Raw genomic sequence first — 6840 nt, 5'->3', positions numbered from 1 at the left:
GGCGCCTGGGTGGCTCAGTCGGTTAAGTGTCTGCCTTCAGCTCAGGTCATGATCCCAGGATCCTGGGATCAAGCCCCGCGTCAGGCTCCCTGCTCAGTGGGAAGCCTCCCTCTCCCTTTCCCACTCCCCCTGCTTGTGTTCCCTCTCTCTCTGTGTCTCTCTCTCTGTCAAATAAATAAATAAAATCTTTAAAAAAAAAAAGTCATAACATCACAAATATCATACAGAAGAGGACTCAATATGGCCTAGAGTCAACACTGGGCTTGTTGTGTTGCAAAGTTTTGGTTTGAAACTCTGCTTTAAAAAACACATGACTTCAGGTGAGTCACTTCATGCCACTTACTCCACATCCCTGAAGAGGATGTGGCAACAAAGCAAAAACAAATGAGATAATTTATACATAAGTCCCACAAAAGTAAAAAAGCACTTGCATGACTTTAAGCGGTCTTAGAATTGTTACAGAATGAAACAATCAATAAATAATTGCATTTGAGTCTAGAGAGCCTAAGAGAGCTGTTGTCATTGCCCTCAACCACAATGGAGAATTATGGACACTCGGGGCAACAGCATGAATGAACATTTCATTGTTAAAACATGAAGTTTCGGGCGCCTGGGTGGCTCAGTTGGTTAAGCGACTGCCTTCGGCTCAGGTCATGATCCTGGAGTCCCGGGATCGAGTCCCACATCGGGCTCCCTGATCAGCAGGGAGTCTGCTTCTCCCTCTGACCCTCCCCCCTCTCATGCTCACTCTCTCTCTCATTCTCTCTCTCTCAAATAAATAAAATCTTTAAATAAAAAAAAACATGAAGTTTCTTTGGATGCTACTCCTCTGGACCTACTTCCTTCACTCACCTATCTGTAAATGATGGACTTGGAGAGTTGGGTTTCAATAACTGAATCTAATGAAACTTAAGCATCAGGGCAATCTATTGCATAGTACACTTCCAAAGGCCAATTTTATTTTATTTTTTTTATTTTTTATTTTTGACTTTTTACGTTTTTATTTTAATTCCAGGATAGTTAGCATACAGTGTTATATTAATTTCAGGTGTAAAATATAGTGATTCAACCAGTCCATGCATCACCCAGTGATGAAAATATGGAACCCTTCACAAATTTGTGTGTCATCCTTGTGCAGAGGCCATGCTAATCTTCTCTGTATCTTTCTAATTTTAATAGTGTTGCCAAAGCAAGCACCTAATTTTAAACTATTATAAATACATTTATAGAGGCTAATTTTAAACAATTATAATACATCATGATTTTTTTTGTTGGATGGGAATCATGTAAAACAGAATTTATCTGAATTCCTACAATTGTAAAGCAAAAATCTGTAACAATGCTACACATAACGAGCACAACTCTGTGACTATATGAGCAGTCACATGCTTTCCAGATCCCAACATTTCAGATCCATCTTAGTCTGTGATACTAAGAGACATGCAAAATTGTTATTGATACAGCAAAATGGCTCTGAATCACATACTTCTTCTGTGAAAACAATTTGATATAAATTTTCCAAATGTTGACAATTCTAAAAATTTCACATAGCATTACCAGTAACAAATTATGAAACCGGAAGAAATCTTCCTAAAAATCAAATTTTGACCAACCATACAAGAAGCAAGACATTCTTTCTATGGTTCTATAGAAAATATTTTTAAATTCTTATTTGAAAATGTAGGGTGTCTGGGTGGCTCAGTTGGTTAAGCGACTGCCTTTGGCTCAGGTCATGATCCTGGAGTCCCGGAATCAAGTCCCACATCGGGCTCCCTGCTCAGCAGGGAGTCGGCTTCTCCCCCTTACCCTCCCCCCTCTCATGCTCTCTCTATCTCATTCTCTTTCTCAAATAAATAAATAAAATCTTAAAAAAAAAGAAAATGTAAATAGCATTGCAGAGAAATACAAGGGGAAATGTAAGGTGTGTCAGTTACTAAATGTTCTTTTTCTGTATGACATAATGCTTGTGATATTTGTCAACTTTGAAAATATATAGGTATATATACTGATTCCTTTTCTTATTCAAAAAAATATTCATTTTCATATATAATTTAGAATTTAGAATTTTGTATTACTTTTTTTAAAGAGATTCTCCATTATTGTACGCTAGCAAGCACCACAAAATCTATTCCTCCCCCTGATGATTCTATTTTCCAAACTCAAACTAAGAAACTTTCTTTCATACTGTCCTTTTTCTAGAAGATTTTTTAAAATTACTTTCTAAGACTTGCTTTCTTGAGATGGAAGTGTTGTAGAAAATTCATTTTCTTGACGGTATCTTCCTTCATTTATTTTGTTTTGTTTTAGACTCTTCTTTGGACACAGAAAATTCCTTTTGATTCAAATAATTCATAAAGCCATAAAGGTTGAATTCCAAAACAGAATATTTACTCACTATAGCCACTTACTTTCTCACACATTTCTAATCCAAGTATTAACTGCTTTTACCATTCAAATTAATTCAGATTGTCTCAATAATATATATATATTAGAAATAATTTTATTTGAAGCTCTGTGGTTAAAGCAGTGATCATATAAAAACTATATACCTATAGGCATCTGGGTAGCTCAGTTGGTTAAATGCCTGCCTTTGGCCCAGGTCATGGTCTTGGGGTCCTGGGATCGAGCCCCGTGTAGGGCTCCTTGCTAAGCAGGGAGCCTACTCTCCCTCTCTTTTTACCCCTCTCCCTGCTTGTGCCCACACACTCTCTCTCTCAAATAAATAAATAAAATCTTTTTAAAAATTAAAAAAAATACACCTATATTTCCTAAACACATTAATTTAACTTAAATAAATTCACCTTCATTAGCCAAACTTTTGACTTAGGGCAAAGACTTTTTTTGCCTATGTGATTTCTGATTGTTTATTGGTGTTACTTTTTCAGCATAAAATAAAGCCATAATTTATTATCTATGAACTCAGACTTGTTTTCCTTTAATGGAGAGCCGCTTAAGAAGCAGAGTGCAGAATCTATCTGGAATTTAACATTCCTTTCCTATTCTTTTACATATGTCTCATATACGCCTAATGATTTTTTCAACTGTTTGCATTATCAAATCTTTCCAATGAACTTTCTTTGATTTTTGTAAAAATAACTCCTTTTCACACCCTTTTTATTACTTACATAATACTTAATTAAATTTTGTAATTATGAAATATAACCAACATAAATCAGTTTGGGAACAAACTGATTTTTTTAACATTTTATTTATTTATTGGGGCAGAGTGGGAGGGAGAGACAAAGACTCCACGCTCATTGTGGAGCCCCACACGGGGCTTGATCCCAGGACCCTGAGATCATGACCTGAGGCAAAACCAAGTCAGCTGCTTAACAGACTGAGCCACCCAGGTGCCCCAAACTGATTCGTATCAGCACACTGGTCATCAGGTGGGTTTAGAATGGAAGTCTTACAGAGGAGGTGGTCTAGGAGCCATACATACATTCTATTCTGTAGACTTCAGTCAGTATATTGAATACTCTGTTTTACATCTCAAGGAAATGAAAGCTTTGCTGAATCCAGAAAATAGGCAAGTAGAGGTTGAGTAGAAAGGTTTCTATTGCTATTATTTTTATATTAACATTTTTCATGGAATAAGTGATGATCTATGATGATTTCTGGGTTTCTTTCTGAAAACTACAATGAACTCTTCCGAGCTATTAGTGCTTAGTCAAATTGTCAAACTGTGTTTTGGATCCTAGACTGTAGTAAGTAAATCAACAGAAAAAGGTTCTGCCATCCATGCAATTGATGCAGTGCTTCTTGTCACAGGATGGGAACAGGTGCCTATTTGTCTCTTGCAATGAAGTTGTTTACCCTACATTGGTCCCTCATCATTGTTCTGAAATCCTTTAGAAATGAGGAAAGAGAAAAAAAAAAAAAGTTATACTCTTTATTGTGGTAATATGGTAGGGTTTTTTGGTTCTATATAAAAGGAAAGGAAATACACACACACACACACGCACACACACCACTAATTATGGTAGGTAAATAAACCACATTACACTCTAAACTCCATGGTAAGCAGAAACCACAATTTTTATTTGTTTGTTTATCATGGTATAACACCAGGCACCTACTAGACTACTTGGCAATCATGGGCATCAATATATACTACTTGAATGAAAAAAAAATCATGCAATTCCTTCACTAGCTTTTATTTTGAATAAACTTGATAATAAAAAGATAGTCTATACCCATTTTACCCCAAAAAACTTGTTGATCAAAAAATCAGTGAATTCTCCAATTTGAATCAATATATAATTTTTAAATTCCCATAGTACACAATGAAAACACTACATTTGTATTTTCTTAATTGCCTGGCAGGCTTAGCCACATGTTTCCATATTTGAAAGCCTTAGGCAATCAAAAATTACACTTTTCAATCAGACTTAAATGTAGCATTTAAAATAACTGCTGTAGGGCGCCTAGGTGGCCCAGTCAGTTAAGCATCTGCCTTCAGCTCAGGTCAATCCCAGGGTCCTGGGATGGAGCATTGCATTGGGGTCCCTGCTCAGTCCTGGGATTGAGCCCTGTATCCGGCTCCCTGCTCAGTGAAGACCCTGCTTCTCCCTCTTCCTCTGCCCCTCCCCCCGACTTGTGCATGCTCTCTCTCTCTCTCCTCTACCTCAAATAAATAAAATCTTTAAAAAAATAAAATAAAAAATAAATAAAATAACTGCTATAAACTGGGAACTATTTGAAATGTTTAGGAATGTTGAATTATTTTCTATTTCTAGGAAAAAATATATATCCTTCTAATAAGTAATGAGTTATAAGATATATATATGTATATATATATATATTTTAATTCCTTTGGCTATTGCTTGGATCATAGATTGGTATGCTATGCTCTGCAATGCTGTTATGTTATGTTATAGTATGTTATATTATGGGAGAAAATAGAATTCTACAATGGCTATTAGATTTCAAACTGTAGTGTAACTATGATTGCTACCCTATAATGTTGGCACACTGCTCTAGACTATTGAAGATTGGTATATCTTCCTTTCTCCCTGGGGGACTTCAACCCACTTGCAGATATAAGCATTGATATTTATCTTCTTTGACTTTGCTTTTCCCCCCCGAGGATCCTACTTTAGGACCTGGGGGGGATCATGTCATGAGCTAGAGAAGACACACAAATGTGAACAACAATAGATTAAACTGTGAAACTAAAGGTCATTCCAAATAAACTTTGCATTTCCATTGTGATAGTGTATTGCAAATGAATCTCAATCAGATGGCTACAATTCCCCTAGCCTTGAGTGAAAAAGAATGGAAAGCATAAGAGACCTACAACTCTGTTTTGTATTTATCCACCCTTACCTCTACACATTAAGTCAGCCCCAGTTCTATATATGTTTTATTTAGCCATGGAAAGTACACAATAGCTTTTTTTTTTTTTCCATTTTACCACAAAAGCACTATCAATGCCCATATTTAATTACATGGATGTTTTTAGAATGATGAACTAAAATAAATTCAAAAGGGTGTTAGATGTTATAAATTAACATAATTGAAATCTTTCTGGAGGAATTTAATAAGTAGATGGATTTGAAATATTAACATTGACATGATAACATTTCAAGTAATGTTTTCATATAACAATTTATTGGTAAGTGAAATATATACATAGGTCCTCTTAAAAAATCATATCATTTGTGTCCATTTATTCAAGAACATGTGCTATATTTCAATAATACTGGAACATCAACTTTAACATATCCTTCTAATAAGTCAAATAATAGAATATGTAGCTAAATTATCTAAGTTCTATAAAAGTTTATAGTAAACAGAAATAAAACAAGTTAGCAAAAACTTTGAGGAAAAGATTTGAATGCTTTCATTTTCAAAGATATATGCTTGGAACTGTTCAGGCACACAGGGAAATTCAATGAATTTTGTTTGCTTTTTAGTTGCAGCGATGATATTACCTTCCTAATTTAAAACTGAAAAAATTATGCATAATCAGTTTAACTCAAAATGGGAACAAGTTGAAATAATTATTAATAAGATGGCTAATTTTTCATACATTTTAATAGAGCTAGAAATTTAATCAGGGATGGATATTGGCAGAAAATAATTATCTTGCTTTGCCCTATGGGATTTTAATTTTAATTTCTAGGCTTCCCAGTAAATGCTTCTCAGAAAGTTTCTATTTCCCCCTTCCAAAGAAAAATAAATAATTATTTATTACAGGCAACACCTTAATATTATAGTCCCATCCTGAAACTCAAGGACTGTGGAGCAGTCTCCTGACCATATACAGAAATGGTGTGAATACCAGACCTTAACTACTATCGTCAACATCTTTGCCTCAGAACCCACAACCAACAGACTTTCATCCCGCCTGAGGAAGTTAATTAAGGTATTCATCCAGTTTTGGTTATAAAACAGAGAAAATGACTTCTGGCAGCTTACAAGCCAATACAATATGTTAGCAGGTGTGTGTGTCTTGTAAAATAATAAATAGGTTGTTTCAGCAGCAGTTTTGTTGTGGTTGTTGATGTCTGGGATAGTTTCAGGTAGGGCAAGAACTATATGCTCAGTGATTACTGAAATCTTAATGTCATCTCTGACCCGCTGCTTAATCTCATCCTTGGTTCACCTGTGATTGTTATTTCAACTACAGGTCCTCACTGAAAAACCTCCTTCAAACTCCAAAAAGGTTTTTTCTCTTCCTTCTCCCTCTTCCCTCCCCTTTTCTTTTCTTCCTTTCCTTTTTGTTTTATTGCTTTGTTTTCCTAGAAAGTATCAGTGTGGCATTACTAGTATATATAAAAATAAAAAGATACCAGGAAAATGTTCTATTTCAGCTTATGACTATGGAGGAATCTC

The 6840-nt window shown here is 35.2% G+C and overlaps 1 pseudogene; it reads right to left on the bottom strand.

Moving 5' to 3' along the window:
* Nucleotides 1–1093: 1093 nt before the first annotated feature.
* On the bottom strand, nucleotides 1094–1193 carry LOC123324146 (annotated as a pseudogene).
* Nucleotides 1194–6840: the final 5647 nt, after the last annotated feature.

Source organism: Neomonachus schauinslandi, chromosome 2, assembly GCF_002201575.2.
Source record: "Neomonachus schauinslandi chromosome 2, ASM220157v2, whole genome shotgun sequence".
Classification (NCBI taxonomy): Eukaryota; Metazoa; Chordata; class Mammalia; order Carnivora; family Phocidae; genus Neomonachus; species Neomonachus schauinslandi.
This window is presented reverse-complemented; position numbering and strand designations above follow the sequence as displayed.